Here is a 21,154-nt window from a genome sequence, read left to right as displayed (position 1 = left end):
TCGCCACTCCTTTTGTCCTCGGAAGGCGGGCAGGGTCAACCCCGCCCGCGCCCTACTGCTGAGCGGACATCAAGAACTGATGCCTACATGCAACCCGATCTGACCTGCCCGCAAAGGAAGGGTATCACTACCCTTCAGGCCCTATCAGATGCATCCGTAGGTTGCAGACAGCAGGGTCTCACCTACCCCGACCCTTGCCGGAGACTCCTTTCCAACTGTGGGCTCAGATCCAACCCAGTAGACTGACGCCACGACAGCACCGCTACCGGGATTTCCTCTCCGCGGCCACATAATTGCTGTAAGGGTCGATCTCGACCGCAGGGCACCGGAATGACCTACGAAGCCGACTCCGAACCCCTGGACCACCTCTTGTACTGCATCTGGACTAGCCACTCTCCGATTCCACGCACCACCTCCTCTGTAGCTCCCAGACGATATGTGTAATAGCCGTTGAAACGGCGTTCCAGCCAAACTCATCCCTACACATCCTCTGGACCAAGTTGTCCGGGTTTGTGTCCTCCCCGCATGTGGCAAGCATGCGGTCACGCATTGTGCGAAAACGCGGGCACACGAACAAAACGTGTTCCGCCGTTTCCTCTAAACCATTGCAGACTGGGCATTCGGGAGAATCCGCATGCCCGAAACGGTGTAGATACTGTCGGAAGCAACCATGACCTGTAAGGACCTGTATCAGGTGGAATGTAACTTCCCCATGGCGTCTATTAATCCAACTATCTACCCTCGGTATCAACCTATGGGTCCACCTTCCTTTGGTGGAACTGTCCCACGCGCGCTGCCATTTGACCATAGAGGCCATCCTGACAGTCCTGCGTATGCCTCTTGTGCCGCGCATTTCGAAGCACTCCATGTCCTCACTGATAAGAATGCTGATAGGTACCATACCAGTAATGACGCAGAGAGCGTCGTGTGACACGGTACGGTACGCGCTCGCAACCCTCAGGCACATAAGCCTGTAAGTACTTTCCAGCTTCCGTCGGTAGGATTTAGTACTTAGCGCGGTGTCCCACGCCGGGCCGCCATACCTAAGTATGGACGCAGCAACACTAGCCAGAAGCTTGCGCTTACTGGCGTACACCGCAGAGCTATTGGACATCATCCGGGACAGTGCCGCAATAGCTGTGGAGGCTCTTTTACAGGCATAATCGACGTGGCTACCGAAAGTAAGCTTATCGTCGATCATCACGCCCAAGTGTTTGACGAGGCGCTTTGACAGGATAGTGCACTCTCCTACACTGATCTCCGTCTGCTGCTCCGACTTCCGGTTGTTAACAACCGTCAACTCTGTCTTGTGGTGAGCCAGCTCCAGTTTCCTGGACCGCATCCACGCCTCCACAACCTTGATCGAGTGGTTGGTAGTCAACTTTACCTCCTCGATCGTTTCACCGTAGACCTCGAGCGTAATGTCCGTAAATCCGACAATCACCACTCCCACTGGGTACTCTAACCTCAACACCTCGCCGTACATGACATTCCATAACACCGGACCCAGGATGGAACCTTGCGGTACTCCTGAGGTTATGTGAAAGCACTTCCGACCCACCTCCGTGTCGTAGACTAGTACACGATTCTGAAAGTAACTTCCGAGAATCTTGTACAGGTACTTCGGTATCCCCAGACGCCAGAGCGCATCGGCAATAGCAGACCAGCTGGCGCTATTAAACGCATTCCCAACATCCAGGTCACTACTGCGCTAAAGCGAATTCCCCTCCTCTTAGGCTCGAGTGCTTTCTCGGCGGTTTTTGTAACCGACAAGATAGCGTCTACGGTGGACCTCCCCTTCCGGAAGCCGTACTTGTTACTCGAAAGACTATTTACGCCCTCGGTGAACCTCAACATTCTATTGAGGATGATCTTTTCGAGCACCTTCCCCGCCGTGTCAATCAAGCATATTGGTCTATATGCCGAAGGGTCTTCGGGTGGTTTCACCGCCTTTGGCAATAGTACCAGGCTCTGCCTCTTCCAAGCTTCTGGGAAAACTCCCTCGTCCAGGCCTTTCTGCATAGCAGACCTGAACATCTCGGGAGCCTCTGCAATAGCTACTTTTAAGGCCAGGTTCGGAACTCCGTCCGGACCTTGGGCCTTACCTACGCTAAGGGACTTAGCTATCCCCGCAAGTTCCACATCGGTGACCCTCTCCTCATCGCTAGCCCCAGTCCCCGGCTGTCCTACGAAAGGAGGCCAAGGACTAGGATCATGACGCGGAAAAAGTCCTCCAATGATGCCCTCCAACATCTCTGGAGATTGCTCTGTAGGAGCCATCACACCTCTCGTCTTGGCCATAACGACCCTGTAGGCGTCACCCCACGGGTTCGTATTGGCACTCTGACAGAGACCCTCAAAGCAGGCCTTTTTGCTTGCTCTTATCTCGGTCTTAAGCGTGGCTTTGGCAGCGGCAAACACCACCCGCCGTTCGTTTCGCTCTTCCTCTGATCGTGCTCGCTGCATCCGCCGCCTAGCCCGTAGGCAGGCGCGGAGCAGGTCCGCAATCGCGTCGGTCCACCAGTAAGCTGGTTGCCTCCCATTTCTAGGGTGGACTCGCCTAGGCATGGTCGCATCACACGCACGTGAGAGCACCGCTACCAGCTCGTCGCCGTCAAAACCGATTAAGTTTCATTCACGGCGGAGCGCCTCCCTAACTACCCCTTCGTCGAAGTATGATGTCTTCCACCTGCGAGGGCTTGGCCTTGGCCTAGCCGCCTCTTCTTCTATCCGCTGTCTGCTGTTGTTGTAGTCGATACTGTAGCGAACCGCCAGATGGTCGCTGTGAGTGTAACCATCATCTACTCTCCAGTTCGAACTACTTGTTAGGCCAGGACTACAAAAGGTCACGTCAATAATTGACTCCGCTCCGTTTCGACTAAAGGTACACTTGGTACCGACATTAGCCAAGTCGACATGTAAGATGGCCAGTGTTTCTAGCAGGATTTGACCCCGCTGGTTCGTGAAACGGCTTCCCCATTCCACGGCCCAGGCATTGAAGTCACCCGCTATTACCACCGGCCTTCGCCCTGTTAGCACGGTCGTTAAGCGGTCCAGCATTTGCGTGAACTGCTCGATCGGCCACTGCGGAGGCGCATAACAGCTACAAAAGAAGACCCCGTTTACTTTGGCGACCACGAAGCCCTCATAGGTAGCAGACACCAACTCCTGGATGGGGTATTTGCCCGTCGTCCATATCGCCGCCATTTTTCTCGTCCCATCCGCGACCCAGTTGCCGTTGCCGGCGGGTACTCGGTAGGGGAGACTGGGGAGACTTGATCCCTTTTTCTTAATTTGTCTGTAACTTTAAGAAAAAAACACAAAACTAGATCCATTTTTCGTACAGAATGGTAGGTAAACATCTATTGCAAGTTTATACACAACAGAAGGACTTTAAATTATTGTTAAAGTTTTCAAAACTGTGTTTTTATGGAGGCATGCTTTATGGTGTATTTTTCAAAAATGGGTCACAATTGATCCTCTTTTGAGCACATGGTTAATTTGAAGGGAAAATAACTCCAGAAGCTTCCTATTCATTTTCTTTTCAAGTTTTCTTGCATTTGTCATGAATATGGTGTATTTGAAATTATAAGATTTCCTTAAATTGTTAAGGATATGCCGTATTTTGAAAATGGGGAGACTTGATCCCCCTTTTAATGGTGCGTAATAAAATAATAATTATCTGACACGTTTTATCATCGAATATACTAGAATTCCGAGTAAATAGAGGCTTCCAAATAGAATTTTATTTTTCACATATATAATGTGTGTGTAATCCTTGAGGGATCAAGTCTCCCCATGTCACTGTTGTATACACTAAGCTACATTAATTGAATTATTTATATAACAGCCTTATTTGGATAAATACGTTTGATAGTGTTTTATTTATACTACGTGCTGTGAAATTTTGACACGATTTGATTCAATTTCCACAAAGTTATTGAGATTTTTCGGAATTGCCTAAAAGATTTTTGAAGGGCTGAAAACATACCATCAGCCATTCAAAAATAATGCAATACACAATTAAATTCAATTGTAGCCAAATCATTGTCGTCTGTCCAGATGTTGTTTTGGAAAAAATATGCTAGAAGAAAACTGTTTTTGATTCCGAGAAAATATGGGGGGAACAAGTCTCCCCAGGGATCAAGTCTCCTCAGTCTCCCCTATGGGTCCGATATGATGGCGATATCCGTCTCCCACTCAGAAACCGCCTGACAAAGTAGTTGCTGAGCCGCATCACAGTGGTTCAGGTTCAGCTGCGTTACCTGCACTGTGATTTGTTGTTCACTGCGGCTTTCTTGAAGGCCGGGCACCTTGGATGTCTGTTGTTCGAGGATTTCCCGGTACAGATCATGCAGATGGGCGGACTCGTGCAGCTTTGGGCCTTATGACCTTCAGCGCCGCATCGCCTACACAGTTTGCGCCTGTCGGGGCCTTTGCAGTCCCACGACTTGTGTCCTGGTTCCAGACACCTGAAGCAAACCTCTGGTGGCTCGTGGAATGTCAGGTGACATACACACCAACCCACCTTTATGCTCCCTACTTTAACGGACTTTTTGACGTCCGCCACAGGTAGCTGAACCAAAGCTATCTGTGCCCCTGCTGGCCCTTTCCGTAGCTTAACGGCTGCGGCGGCCACCTGCACATCGCACTGTTGCCGCAGTGCCGTGACGAGCTCTTCCACTTCGGTGATCTCATCAATGTCCTTGACCTTCAGAGTCGCCTCATGTGTCAGAGCCCTCACCTGCACACCCTCACCAAGGACCTCTTCTGCCAGCCTCTTGTAGGCGGCGCCCTTGTGTTTCTTCTGGCGCTTCAGTTCCAGGATCATCTCGCCCGTACGAGTACGTCTAATACTGCGTACGTCGGCTCCAAGACCCTCAAGCTTGGCGTCGCTTCGCATCATCTTCAAGACGTCCGAGTACTTGGACTGTTCCGTCTTGATGACGATCGCGTCGCCTTTCTCGCGCTTGGCACCTGCCCTCCTACGCCTTGGCTTGGCGTGTGTGTGTATTTGATTTTTAGAGGGACTTTAACCTTTCGGTCATTCGTCCCTCCTCTTGGCTTGGCGTCCTCCGCTACTACCTGCGGATTCTCCTTCTTCATTCTCTTCCGCTCTACCTTCGTCCAAGGGGGGTCCTCCCCTTGGATCGCCCTACTCTGTGGCTGTTGAGGGCCCACTAGCGGTTGCAACCCCTTGTTCTCATCGTTCCGGGACGGGCCAGCCTTTTCAGGCCCACCCTTCTCAGCTTTCCGGGAAGCTTGGCTGGGGTCCGACCTTCCGGCATTATTACCGACTTTCGGGGTAATGATTCGCCTGGCCTTGCGGGCACCGCCAGACAGCTAATCGCCTGACGGTTGTCTCGCCCGCTTCTGCGATTGCTTGCCCCGTTTGTCGCGAGCAGTCGCTTCCGCCTTATTCGGACCTCCTGTGAAGGAGAAGGCCTCCGTTTGGGTAAACTTCGGCACTTTCTCATTTGCAGGCTCCGCAGCTGCAGCAGTCAGCAGTCGTCGATCGACGCCCTAAGTCGAAGCAAGGCCGTTTTCAGGTCCTTGCTTATGTTCGACTTAGTGGACGCAAAGTCGATGATTTTGCCAAGCTGCTGCTCAGCCACCTCTATTGCGGACCGTCCTTTGGATACTCGGTTGACGGCCCTCAACAACCACGCTCCGTCCATAACCTCCACCGGCTGGCTTGCCGGGAAGTGGACTGGAGCACCCACGCTTGAGCTGCGTACGCAACTCCCAGCGCCTATCTCCTCACTTCTCCTTGTCGGAGATCTCATCAACCCGCTTCTTGCGAAGGGGTTGATCCCACCACTACTTCCACCTGAATTCTGATTGCTTGATTTGTTTGATTTCATGATTAATCCCACGAGTCGCACGGGAAAGAATGTCCACCACGCCAGAGCCCTGCATTAACGCAGTAAGGGACAGCTTACTGTGAGGGGTGCCTTTTTCACCCCCTCGATCACTCATTCCTCAGCACGGGTCGCTTGACACCTTGAATTGGGGTTAGTAGTCCTATTCTTAGCCGGCGACTACACGGCTGACTCGCAAGCGGGGGGGGGGGTGCGTCAGGCCCCAGGACTTTCGTCCCTGCTGCCCCTTAAATGGGTTGTGTGTGTGCGCGTGTGTGTATGTGTATGGTCATGGCCATGAACGCACAACGACGTACCTGCCCAGGCTTTTCAGTGCTTCGTGGCCAATCGTCGACGTTGCTCTCCTTTATATTCGCCGGATTATAGGTGCGAAGGAGTATCGGCGGTCGGGTACTTTCCCAAGTAACACACTTGTCACCGAAGAGTCACGGCGGCGCAGGTTTTTGTTGCGCATAAGTTATTGCGATTTACTTCTAACAAATAAACACTTACTTGCTAGAAGTAAGTCACGGTAACTTCTGCGCAACAAAAACCTGCACCGCCGTGACTCTTCGGTGACAAGTGTGTTACTTGGGTTAATAGAGATAATAAACTATAGAGGAAGAATGTCGCTGGCGTCGCTGCCGAAACATCTCTTGCTGGCGGAGATAGGCAGGGATATAAGTGTCAAAACGAAAAAGTATGCGACATGTTTCCGAACGAGAACAAAGGGAACAGCAGCGACATTCGTCCTCTATAGTTTCTTAACTCTATTGGTACTTTGCCCGATCGTGCCTAAACTGCACGCAGGTAGGCCGGAAGTATTCCCCTTGACTCCGTTTAACTGCCAGGAACTGGCGGGCGAGGACGAGCATCAGGGGCTTAAAGCCCAAAATAAAAAGCGCCGTCTGGACGCTTTGGTCCAAACACGAAACACAAAATTAAAATAACATACACTTAAAACGAATTCAATTTAATAATTACCTTTTTGTCAACAAATTAACGCACAGGGAACAGAGTGTCTGCCCCTGGCGACAAAATCCAAAATCTAGTTCACTAATCAACGAAAATAAAGACAATTTACATTAAATTCACTTCAAACAACACTGATTTACTAAATTACAACATTACACATCTTTACAAACTACAAAAGTGGCAGAAGGTTGCCGAAGCTCACTTCTGTTCACCAGCCGACTCAAACTGAAAGTGATAAAGTCAGTCGAAATCTCTAGTCAAGGAAATTTCCTGCTATTGAAGCAGTCGTCTATTCAATTTACAAACTATTATATACAAGTGCGCCAAATTTAAATCGCACATGGCGTAAAAACTATTTAACGCCATCGAAAAAGTCCTATAAGATACGTAACATGTATCGTCATTAGGTTAGCCTAGACACAAACCATGTATGAAACGGATAATCTATACTAAATGAAACGGTTCAAACTCTATGGCAAATTCGACGAATCCAATTCAATTAAGATTTTATTCAAAAAGATAAAAACATCAAAAGCTACAAATTAAACTAAAATAATCATGAAAACTAATAATGAATTATAAAAAAAATCAAATTTTAAAAACAAAATCGAATTATTCAAAAAATATAACAATTTAATCTAACTGAATTCAAACTTTATTTTACTTAAACAGAATAAAAACGTCAAACGTTACATGTTACAAGTGAGCATGCAGCTCACTTTTATTCATCATAGCTTTAATTTATTGATAATATGGAACGAGCTCACCGATAAATATCAATCCAAGTATTCAGTGATTATGTGCTCCTAATCGACACGAACAAAAGCAATAGCTTGCACTCACTGGCATCGCTACCACAAACCACACTAAACTGCTTCGACTACATGCAAAAAACGACGATGCGCACAATCAAATCGCGTCGTCGTCGCGATTTTATGGCCAATCCGAATGAAAAAGTAGTATCTGTCACTCATTTCAAAGTTCATTTATTGAAGTGCATTAATTTGATGGTTCTACCAAAGTTCTCAATGTATTTTATCCGAGAAAGCTTACTTGCTCATGATACACCCAGCTGGTTAATTTGACCACACTACATGGCATCACATAATACACTTAAGGCATCTACTTGAGACAAATAGTACAGCAAAAATTCACTAATTTTACTGTACGATGTTATCATTAACTTGCAATGTCACCTCTATCTGCAGTAAACACATTTATAATTTCAACACTTGTCTTCATGATTTCGTTCCATCAAAGTCACAATGAGCCTCAACCTACCAAACACCTACCAACTGCATCAATTGGGCCAAGTGTGAAGAAAACTATACCTACTGTACTTCATAGCATCAGCATCCTACTCAACCCGAGCACTCTGTTCACCAAGAGGATGATCAATTATCTGATAAGCGTGCCATGTTTGCTTGTTGCATCTTATTCCGGTTGCTATCTCGTCTAACATCACCACCCAGCCTGCACTACTACTAGCTACCGCTACTGGAAAATGGGTCACCCTTCAGAATTTGTGACCTCCATAAGACTCAGAAGCCCAGCAGACTGCATCGAAAATTATCCCGTATAAATAATGGACGGGATTGAGCAACTATGAAAGCATCCAACTAGTCGAGAAGTGTCTGATCTCCCATTCCCACTTCGAAGCCGATGAGAGCGCTCTAGCTCCTTGAGGAGGTACCGAAGAGTTTTCTTCCACGAGAAAAGGAAAGAAAACTATTTAACAAGATTTTTATCGCTGATCTTTCATCACTTCGGCTAAGCTTTCTTTTGTTTCGTGGTCGGTTATAGAAACAACTGACAGCCCACACCGCCGTTTTCTTAGTACATACACCACTACTGACTGGGCGTCTTCGTAGGTCCCTGATGTTGGATCAGCAAACTCTAACAACTTCATAAACTGTGGACCGTGTTCGCTTTTGCAGCAACCTTACGAGTTTACAGCGATTTGATTCAGAATGCGTACATAAAGGTTTTTAAAACATTATCGCCATGAGCTAGAACATAGCTGACCGTAAAATTCGTAGTTTCTACAATTTGATGGATTTTCAGCATACAGTCAAGTCTCTTAAATATGGTCCAATGCACGAATTTGTGCTGGCCTGCTTACTCTCACAGGAAATTTGACGTTTGAGCAGTGCCGACACCTCTCAAACGTCAAATTTCGTGTGAGAGTAAGCAGGCCAGTATAAATTCGTGCAGTGGACCATTAAACGAACTCCTATTAAACGAACTTCTACTAGACAAGGGTGATGGTTATAGAAGACTAAGAAGACTAAGAAGACTAAGTTATGGGATTTCGGCTCTTTGGAGGTGTGGCCAATTATCTCAGATGTGTTAAGAGATAGCGCAATGCTTTCTTCGGAAAAGTCTTAGTGCTTGAAAAGATCTACCATTTTGAGCTTTGGTTCATATGTTTATTTGGTAACATGGCTGGTAGGAGCAGCATCGGTAGTTTGAAGCTGAAATGCATCACAGGAACCATGTTATGTTGTCAAGCAACTGTTACGAAATGCAACAGCTGAAGATAATTATTTGGAAGGACAGTGTCTTCGGAAAAGTTTTTGGCTATGCTAATAACTTACGGATGATGATTTACTAAGTTTTTAATTTCTTCACTAGGCGGCGCTAGTGATCGTGAAAATTTTGTTAGGGCGCCTAACGGAACTGGCACGATGGCCTTTCGGCGAGACAGAAGTGATGGTGTAGAGGTCACGGTGTAGGCCCAATAAGCCACCCGTATAAATCCCCATTACGAATAACACAATAGTTCTACTCACGAGGGAGCGTGAGGTGATCGAGGAGGAAATAACGCGCCCGACTCTACGAATCTCTGAAACCGAGGCGATTCCAAAATTCGTCAGGTAACCGCTAGCAACGACACCAGCAGAGAAATTAAGAGACACATTGTGGCATGAAATCGAGCTTTACTTGGACTCCGCAGAACTCTATGATCGAGCAAAGTTCGTCATCACACGAAGTTAACCATCTACAAAACGCTGATTAGACCGGTAGTCCTCTATGGACACGAAACATAGACTATACGTATAAAGAAAAGGAGTTTTCGAATGGAAGATAGGGTAACCGGTAACCAATAAAATTTGGACCCCCATCGAGTCATCGAGCTTCGTCGTCGCCCCGCCATCGATCGTCGTCAAAAAACCTGCGCAGGTACGTCAAGAGCTTCTTTTTTACATGGCCATGTTTGCTCTTTCCATTCCGTATTGAAATTTCCGTCCAACACGAATGAGTCGCCTAAAAATAAACGGATAATTTTTTGAAAATTAGTTCAGTTATATTACGTTTTACGTTGCTTCTTTTGAATAAACATACTCGCTACCTTTAGTTACGTTTCGTTCCGTTATTCTGCTCGATTGAGTAAGCATCCCTTCGGCTCTCCCTTAGGTTCTGTTAGCCTGCGAAAGAGTAGAACTTAATCTTGCGTTTTTCGAAGCAATTCTGCCGTTTTTCGATGAACCGTTCGAAAACCATCCCTGAGAGGAATAGTCTCTAGCATAGTCGGGCATACTTCAACACGACCGGTGGTCTCTCTCTGAGAGTGGCGCTTAAGCCACCGCGCTTTATCGACCCTCAAGAATAGTTTAGCGAACGGTTACACACTTTTAAGATAAGACATAATCAACCATAGTACGCCACAATATTTACTCCGATTGTGGCTGCCGCTCTCCATCCTAGGTCGCGCCCAATGCTCGCCCTGTCATGCTCGACGTGGTGGGCCCATCGTGTTCTCTGCGCTCTATGCTTTCTTATGCCAACCGGATCATTCGCAAACGCCAACTTTGCAGGGTTTTTGTCAGGCATTCTTGCAACATGCCCTGCCCACCGTACCCTTCCGGATTTGGTCACCTTCTGGATGCAGGGTTCGCCGTAAAGATCAACGAGCTCGTGGTTCGTCCTTCTCCGCTACACACCATTCTCTGCACACCGCCGAAGATCGTCCTTAGCACGCACGGCTAGTATTATTGTCAGAATCAGTAAGGATCCGAGGTAGACGAACTCCTTCACCACCTCGAAGGTATCCCTTTCTATAGTCACATTACTACCAAGACGGAGTCGGTCGTGGTCGGTTCCGCCTGCCAGCATGTTCTTGGCTGCTTCGCGTTTCAGGCGGGTGAACAGTTCTGTCACTGATCCAAATGTTCTGGCGATAATGTCCATATCGTCCGCAAAGCACACAAATTGACCGGATTTTGGGAAAATCGTGCCCCGGCTGTTGAGCCCAGCTCGTCGCATTACACCTTTATGGAGAAACTTCAGAGAATACAAACATGGCTGCCACAATGGCCGTCTTGGTCCCCTACTCACGTTTTCAAGAGCACCAACCTTGAAAATTCGTAAACAAACGCTCTCGATTTAGAAAAGCTGCCTCCTTTTGCAAGTGAGCAAAGCCAGGCTTAACAAGTGCGGCTTGATTAGATGCTTAGCTCGTCAGATTTGTGCCTCTAAAGTTTGTATGCATAATAGCAATGAGATTTCTTGATGTTCCGCCTTAAGAGCGATGTTAATGAGTAGGCATGAGAGTCCGTCACCTTGTCGCAGTCCCCGGCGAGATTCGAATGAACTGGATAGTTCACCCGAAACTCTTACGCAGTTTTGCATACCGTCCATCGTTGCTTTAATCAGTCTAGTCAGCTTCCCAGGAAAGTCGTTTTCGTACATGATTTTCCATAGCGCAGTGCAGTCGATACAATCGTATTACGCTTTGAAGCAGAGGTGCATTTTGAACGCTCATGATCTGTGAGCGTGCAAACATTGTTCCCTCGAAGCTCTCAAGAGCATGTTCAAAATTTTGAACACAATCTAGATTACTAGATTGAACACCGAGCGGTGTTCAAAATTGACAGGACAGATGCGTTTTGTTTGGATTGGGAAGGAGTTTTCTATCGATGAGAAAGCAACATTGCAATGCTTCCGAGCCCGTTGCTTTCATTTGGTACTCGTATGTCATTCTCATTACTAGGTGAGCTCTTCGATTCCGTTCCAACGATATTGTGGCGTGCTCTTGGGCGTACTTTCCAGCCCGGTAGAGACCATCGGATATGCGGTAACGGTGCAGTAAGAATCACGCCATAATACCGTTGAACATAAATAGATGCCCGAGCTTGGGAGGGTGTAGTGAGAAGAGCCCTTGGAAGAGCCCTAACATTCGATATTTTTCGTGGAGCAGTCCAGTCTCTGTTGGTTGTCCCCGCAGTGTGGGGCCCACGCATTACGCCACAATTGCTCGGATGTCTTCCAAATAGATTACTTAAATAAATGATTCTGACATTCAATACCTTGAACAACCACTTATGTAATTGACATATCATTTAATTCACGGTGTATGCCGTGATTTAATTTTCACTGCGAAATCCCATTTTGCAATTTGATACTAGGTGTAAGACACATAAGGTAGCAATTTGTTGCTATCAGTTGCTACTAGCTACGAAGAGCGCTGTGATCAGGCGCTTGAAATGTTTGAACATGAACACGGCTCACGTGAGCACTGCTCTTGAACAGAACATGAACAGAACGCGTTCAAATGCATCTCTGCTTTGAAGTCAATGAACACGTGATGCGTTGGGACCTGGTACTCACGGCATTTCTGGAGGATTTGCCGTACGGTGGAGATCTGTCCCGTTGTCGACCGGCCGTCGATGAAGCCAGCTAGATAACTTTCATGGGAAGTTTTAGGTGGCAGGTGACGAAAGATGATCTGGGATAGTACTTTGTAGGCAGCATTCAAAATGGTGATCGCTATGCAGTTCTCACATTCCAAATGGTCGCCTTACTTGTGAATGAGGCAGCTTACCGCTTCCTTCCACACCTCCGGTAGCTGTTCGGTTTCCCAGATCCTGACTATCAGCCGGTGCAGACGAGTGACCAACTTTTATGGGCTCATCTTGATGAGTTCAGCTGCGATAACATCCTTTCCAGCTGCTTTGTTGGTTTTGAGCTGATGAATGGCGTCATTAATTGCCCTCAGCGTGGGAGTTGGTCCATTTCCGTCCTCCGCTGCCATCGTCGTTTTCTCCCTGGCCGTTGTCTCCCGTGCCTACGTCCTCCACGCCATTCAGGTGCACGTCGTAATGCTGCTTCCACCTATCGATCATAGCATCCGTCCGTCAAGAGGCCTCTGTCATTTTCTCTGCATATTTCGGCTCGCGGCACGAAGTCGTTGTGGGATGCGTTGAGCTTCTCGTAAAACTTCCGTGTTTCATGGGAACGGCACAGCAGTTCCATTTCCTCGCACTTCACTTCTTCCAGGCGGCGCTTTCCTCTCGAAAGAGGCGGGTCTGCTTTGCGGCACGTTCTGTCAGGTTTCTGTCAGGTCATTACCGTCCGTACTGCGTTCTTCTCTTCCAAAATCGCTCTGCACTCCTTGTCGAACCAATCGCTTCATGGTCTCCTTTCCACGTACCCGATGGTGCTCTCGACTGTGTCGTTGATGGCTGCTTTTACTGTTCTCCAGCAGTCCTCTAGAGGGGCCTCATCGAACTCGCCTCGTCAGGTGCTACATATGGCCATGTTTTTTTTTTTATTACGACGAGATTATTAGCCCTAGGCTAGTTCATCTCGGGACCCACGCTTTACTTCCCTTCCGAAGGAAGAACTCACACTTTGGGAGTTTGTCGGGAGTAGGATTCGATCCCAGGTCCTCGGCGTGTTAGCACAGAACAGATGTGTATCTTCGAACAAATTTGAAGTTTCGAGGTGGAAGTAGTGAAATTGTCACTTGGAGAACTAGATTGGAATGAATTTTCATGGGAAAATAAAAAATCATCAAAGCGTGCTACGTCGTCTCCCTATGCTCGCTGTAGGAAAAAGCTTGACTTCCACCACCAGGTTCGCTAGTGTTGAGCTATCAAACGAGCAGTGCTTTTCGTGATGAAGATTCACCCCCGTGGTGTTAGTCAAGTGTTCTAACCATCATACCAGCTCCGCTCCACGGCCATGTTTTTGGAGGCGGATAGTAGGTTGTTTTCCTTCGTCAGCTGGTGGGCGCTGAACTTTTCTATCGTCGGTCTGAATTCCTCCTCCTGGCCTACTTGAGCGTTTAAAACTCCTATGATGATCTTGACATCGTGACTTGGGCAGCGATCGTACTCGCGTTCGAGCTACGCGTAAAATGCGTCCTTGTCATCATCAGTGTTTCCGGAGTGTGGGCTGTGTACGTTTATTATGCTGAAGTTGAAGAATCGGCCCTTAATCCTCAACCTGCATATTCTTTCGTCGATCGGCCACCAACCGATCATGCGCCTCTGCATATCACCCATCACGATGAAAGCTGTTCCCAGCTCACGTGTGTTGCCGCAACTCTGGTAGATGGTATGATTACCTCTAACCGTTCGCACCATAGATCCTGTCCAACGCCTCTCCTGCAGCGCTACGATGTCGAACCCGCGGTGCTTCAGTAGATCGGCAAGTATGCGGGTGCTCCCAATGAAGCTCAGAGATTGACAGTTCCGCGTACCGAGTTTCCAACCGCAAATCCTTTTTGTTCGCTGGGGTCATTGTGGTTGGTCTCGGTTCGTATTCTGTTGCTGATTTTCTGTTATTATAGTTTTTTACTGCTGGCTCGTAGGGCCTGACACCAACCCCCTTTCCGGAACCATAGTGCACAGTTGAGCCTATAGTTTTTCAGTGGCACTCGGACGTTTATCAGCTGCTCATAACACTGTTTTCGACTGTTGAATTTATACTCTTGGAGAATGGCTTTCTAGTCTTGATAAAAAAGTACTGCTATTTTATCTTGTCCGACGTTTCGGTCCGTTTTGGACGTTCTTCTGGAACTCTAATTTCACAGATTTTTCGTACAGTTTGATTCTGTGGAAATTGTTAATGTCGATTGAGAGTTTTCCCTCGCAGACGGTGTCGGTTATAAGCCTAACCGTGGAAAAGCTCTTGTTTAGGCTGAGCTGGAATTTATTACCCGGCACTTGATCTACCACCATTGCTTTTTGCTATAGCGACAATTGCGTTTTTGCCAGCACACATGCTCGAGGCATACCACACAAGCTTATCATTTTTAATGAAACGTTACCTTATCAAACGTTTCTTTTTCGAAAGTAAGGCTATTATAATAGAGTAATGCCGCATCCAAGATGTTTATAAGGAAGGTGTTAGCGTATAAGCAGTAAGTGGATGCGGGGAGTGCGGCACACTGCGGGAGAATGGAGGTGACAGCCGGCCAGTTTGTTTATGCTGCAGAACGCTACAGAACGCTACAGAAGCGTTGCTGTGCCGCATCGGCAACAACATCCTCAACACGGATAACCAATGTTGACATATTTCCATGGCACTCATAAAATGAGTAATATTCCCCCAGGTTTAAAATTTGCTGGTTCCTCGCATTTTTGTTAATTATGAATACAATGGTGATTTCTTAACCAAAAGAGATTACTTTGCCGAAAATATTGCAAAATATTTGCTTGAGTGGGTGTACGATAGGGCGTCCCTAATTTTGCAAAATTTAGAAATGTTATAAGTTCGTTAGTGGAAAATGATCGTTTTAGCTAAAAAATGATCGTGTCAAAATTTGAAGTCCGTATCTTAAGGCTAAGTGGTCCCTCAAGGGGCCTAAAGTTGTCAAAAATTGTATGGGACCAAAAACACATGAAAATTTTTCGACAAAACAAATACGATATACCACTAAAACCGGGGATTTTAGGACCCTAAAGGGCCAAAAACGTGCTTAGATTTGCAATATCTCTTATCGTTTCCAAGATATTGACAAAAAACGACTGAAAAATCAGCGTTTTTGATCATTTTTTTTAGATCCCGAAGGAAACTTATCCTATTTTGTTCAATAACTCAAAAACAAGTAGAGATATCGCAAATCTAAGAAAATTTCATGTTTTTTTGGTCCCATACAATTTTTGACAACTTTAGGCCCCTTGAGGGACCACTTAGCCTTGAGATACGGACTTCAAATTTTGACACGATCATTTCTTAGCTAAAACGATCATTTTCCACTAACGAACTTATAACATTTTCAATTTTTGCAAAATAAGGGACGGCCTAGTGTACGAGCTAATTTGCAATCTGTGTAAGTAGGAAACATTCGATGAGTGTCATGGAGTTTGTCCGATTTTAGTGCTAAGATAGTTAAGCGTGCATGGTTTCTGTGGGGTTGCTACACACTAAGATCAGCTTGGTATTTTCCCCATCTTTTTACTGAGTTCTCAACAGCAGATTTAACTCGGTACGCTCGGTTATCTCTTTTGCTGAATACTCTGTAAATGAGTTAACGAGTTCTGCAAATGAACTGTCAAAAATTACAGATGAACGGTAAATATCGTTACTGATGAACGGTAAATCACCGACTAAACCGACGTGCCACTCAATTCCGGGTAATCACCGAAGATTTGTAACGATCGATTCAAAAACCGAGTGATCGCATCTGTCATAATGACATGATCCTTAACAGTCCGATGACGTTCATGTTGCGGTCGCCTTGACTAACCAACTTGTAAACATTGGATGCCCATATTCGGAAAATGGGTCGGTTTTGCGCAGTTCACAACTGTTTCAGCAATAATTCGCGAACTTTGAACAAATCCTTTTATAAATTTCCCATCAGTGATATTGAGTCGTAAGTATTTGCGCACCACAGTTTGTTTGTTAATGTACATACTCATTTTTTCGCGTTTCTAAAGCTGTTCAGCTTGGGTAACATTTTGCCGTTCCTCGGATCTGCACAAGTTGTTTGAAAAATTCGGAGTGGCAGCCTTTCGCCGGTGAATAATCTGCTCAGTCCATTTTTCTGTCGATTCATTACGCGATCCATCAAGAAGTGATAGAGGGTAAGATAAACTGATAGTATTTCGAAATTTTTATTCACTGTTAAACTACTTTACAGCTTAAAAATTGGAGCGATTCCGTCTATTTATGTAAGCAATGTACCGGAACCCAACTGCCAGTGTCATCATTACGATGGCAAGTGTTTCGACCAAGGCGTGGATCAAGAAACGCAGGAGCATTACTGCAATACCGAATATCTGGACGAAGACCTCAACGAAAATGTCGATTTAGAAGGCACAGAATATGTTGAACTACCAGATGCGAATCTCGTCGAGTATCATATCGAAGATGTGAACGTGTTTCCTGCTTTCCCACCCTACGATGAGCCTCGTGTTGGACAGCGTGCTTACCACGAGTATTCGGCTGAGCTTTTGTTGAACAGCGAAGAATGCGTAGATGTTGATAGTACCGAACTTACTGAACCGTTTTTGGATACCAAAGAACCTGAAGTATCTTGCACCGAAATGATACAGTAATGTGCCCTTTTCGGCGGAAACATCAACGGAGCCCTGAACGGAACATCGTGTGAATCATCCACTATCACGTTAATAAGGAAAAATTTGAAACTAGAAAGGGATAAAAACGCCAGGCTCCAATCCGAACTTAGACAAGTTAAGGAGCGATCCCGTGTCTGTCAGAGGAAATGCCAGAGGAGGCTCCTGACAATTCAGTCTTTGCGTCGAAAAATTGGAGGCTTAAGTGATCAACTAAAAAAGGTCCGAAAAGAATCTCAAGTTGACCGAAGCGTGTTAACCAGACTGGAAAATAATCCGACAATACAAAATAGTCTAAGAAACTCCGCAAAGAAACCTAGGGGCAGAAGATATAATCCAGAGCTTCGGAAATTCGCATTGTCATCGTATTTATGTGGACCCCGCGTTTACCGCATGATGCGGAAATCAAGAGTGGTTTTCTTGCCTGGTAAACGAACAATCAAGCGGTGGACGGAGGACGTGCAAATTGGGCCAGGACTCAACGAAGCAATCTTGGAGCAAATCAAGGCAAAAGTTACCTACTAATTTTTCGGAGCAGGAGCGGGTAGTGATGATAGCCATAGATGGCATGAAAATAAAGTCAGGGCTGAGCTACAATGTGAAGTCCGACAAATTCTATGGTTTTCCAAATGATGGATGCGACAGAAAAATTGAGAAGAACAGTACACAAAACCTGGCGACTGAAGCGGTAACGGTAATGGTGAAGGGAGTTTATGGAAAATTCAAGCAGGTAAAATAACATATTGTCAAATAGGGTGTCCCAATACGCAAACATAACTTCTCATAGAGGAAGTTTCCTTAACATCCTTGGGCAACTTTTTATTAGTATACTATAGCTGTCCCGGCAAACGTTGTACTGTCTGCCTCTTGTGTTTTTTGACATGTAGCTCCTTAGGGACGTCCCCCGTGAAGTCATCTGTATGGGAGCCCCCTGTTCAAGAGACCATAGAGGTCTCACACCAAGCTAAGAAACTTTCCCGGTCCCAAACCCCCCTGCATACAAGATTTGACGCCGATCGTTCAATAGTTTCCGAATCCATTAGGGCCGGACAGACAGACAAAAATTCATCTTTATATATATAGATAGATATATAGATTACTTTCACATTCTTCTATTGCTTAATGCTTAAATGTTTAAGCAGTATTCACGTGTCCTATTCTTGATCGACTATTGTATGTGGAAAAAAAAATAATGGAGTTTTCCCATAGCAGGCTGGTCTACTCCCAATTTGCAATATTATTTCTAAATAGCACCATGTCTGGGTTGAATTTGTACTTACTGGGCACCCTATATGATATATCTTTATAAAAATTGATAATTAAAACTTTAACTTACAGGCCTTGGGATATTTTTTGACTCACAACTCCCTGGGAAGCGAACAGCAGATAAAACTTATTGAGAAAACTATTCGTGCCGTCAGAAAAGTGGGATTGGAACCACTTATATTAGTAATGGACCAGTTTGCAACCAATCAAAAGATGGTTAAGGAAGTTGGTGTTACTAAAGACAACCCGTACTTTACCGTTGATAATAAGAAGGTATACGTTATGTGGGACTCTCCTCATCTCATGAAAAGTTGACGAAACATGCTCAAAAAGCATAACGCTGTTTACGATAATGAAATAGCCAGTTCCGATGACATTGAGAAGCTGTACGAAGTTGATTCATTAGCCAATCCCCGATTAGCACCCCGGCTTACTGATAGGCGTATCAAACTTCCTCCGTTCTCTCCAATGAACGTCTCACTGGCTGCTCGGACGCTAAGTCAATCTGTGGCTAGCGCTCTGGATTATTATTCGAATACCGTTAAACTAGAAGAGCGTGCTCGAGAATCAGTTAACTTCATCAGGACACACGATCTTCTATTTGATACTTTTAACAGTCGTCAGAAAAACTGCCTAGCAAAGGTAAGATAAAAACAAATTTCTGTTTCTACTATAGAATACATTTCATTTATACATGAATTACTTCTATTCTACCTCAGCCATACAAAAGTGCTCTTCAGGAACAATCATGCCATTGGAGGTTTCTAGAAAATACTAAGGCTTCACTCGAAAAACTGTATTTTACAAGCAAGCTGTGTTTCAATTTATGTAAGTTAAGGTGTGATTTAAAATACTCAAAGTCTTAACTACAAATAATAAGTAATATCGTAATATCAAAGCAAACATCACATGTTATGCTATAACGACAACACGTTATTATAAGATTCATCTGTGCTAAAATTAACACGAGGTATTTTTTTTTTTCAGGCACCGAAAGAGTCCCGAAATTTAACAGCCAAGCAAAGGCGGCCAAATTATGTTGGAGGATTCATCCATAACATTAATGCGTTGAAGCTATTGTGGGACGAACTTGTTAAGAGGTTCGACTGTAAATATCTTTACACCAATAACTTATGCCAGGATTGCCTCGAGAATTTTTCCTCGGAAATTAGAAGGCGTTGCGGAAGTAACGATACCCCAGACTGCTTGCAATTCGGAGCAGCATTTAAATATGCTTGCATTGAAGCTGTTGGGTGTTCCAAGGAAGGGACAAATTGTGAAAAAGATGATTCTATACCACTGCTGTCAACAACCGATCCAGACCTTATACCGAGGAACTCTAACAGAGCCAAACATGTATACAAATTTGTGCCGTTGGACGTATCAACCCCTATGGAAATTCCAGTCAACGAATTGAATGGGCTTATGTACATATTAGGTGCAGGAGCTCGAAAGCTCTATCACCTGGAATGTATGAAAAATCTAAGAGCTGAACAACATGACAATCTCCTGAATGATGACTCCTACAATTTTTGTAAAATTAAACAATCAGTGTACGGTAGATCATTCATCATTCATCATTGGAATTTTGTGTTTTGCTGCTTTTAAGCAAAAGTTCCATGTATATTTGCATCAAAATCATCGTGATGTGAAAACTCGTTTGAAAAAACACATTAGTTATCGTTTATTCGAATCTCTTATTTGTGAAAGATGTTTCAATCTATTAGGGGGCTATTTTATAACTCGAGTCGAACGTAATTTCATGTGACTCGATAGTTGTCGAATTATACAAAACGAGTTAGTCGATGGATGTGGAGTAAATAGTCTAGCACAACGAATGCTCGATTCATTAAAACGACTCGATGAAAACGGTCGGTCACCTGTCATCGCACAGCAATCAGTGCCTGCTGCGCATAGCGATCAGACAGATTGATGTGAAATTTTTAATTTTTACCAATAACATGACTTTGTGCGCGTAGGGATTTTTTTTTGCATTTTATTAGTAAAACTACTCTAGAATATTCATTGGAATCCGTTTTAAACCCTCCATCAGTCGCGCCAAAAAGAGATACACGCAATGCTAAAAAAATCATTTCGTCATATCTAAATTCAATCACCTACAGCTCATTTTAGAAGCTGAACCTGAGAATATGCTATATGAAAAACTTGTGCGGCTAGACCAGTTCTGCAACAAAGTCACGGAAAAACAGCTATTTTTTGAATATTTAAGGTAAATGTCACGGACTACCTTTGAAAAATGCCAAATGATATTCACCGTGAATATCATTTGCATTTTTCGAAGGTAGTCCGTGACATTTACCTGAAATATTCGAAAAATATCGTTTTTTCCGTGACTTTCTTGCATAACTGGTCTAGCCGCACAAGTTTTTCATATAGCATATTCTCAGGTTCAGCTTCTAAAATTAGCTGTAGGTGATTGAATTTAGATATGACGAAATGAATTTTTCAGCACTGGATACACGAGCGATCGCGTCGGGTATTCAGTACACGGCATACGCTTTAAATTATGGTTGCAGTACTAGATAGCATATTGGTATATTAGGCAAAAATGTCCAGCTGATTATGAGTGTTTGGTAGCTTGGTTGGTAGTGAACATGTAGAACCGACCAACCCGACCTGGTCCTGTCGCGGGTGTCGGAATGGCCCCCGCGGAAACCTTGGCATTCAGTCAAGACCACCTTGCTCAGGGCACCAAAGCCAGGCATGCGGCGGCTCTTTCTT

Source organism: Aedes albopictus, chromosome 1 (assembly GCF_035046485.1).
Source record: "Aedes albopictus strain Foshan chromosome 1, AalbF5, whole genome shotgun sequence".
NCBI lineage: Eukaryota > Metazoa > Arthropoda > Insecta > Diptera > Culicidae > Aedes > Aedes albopictus.
This window is presented reverse-complemented; position numbering follows the sequence as displayed.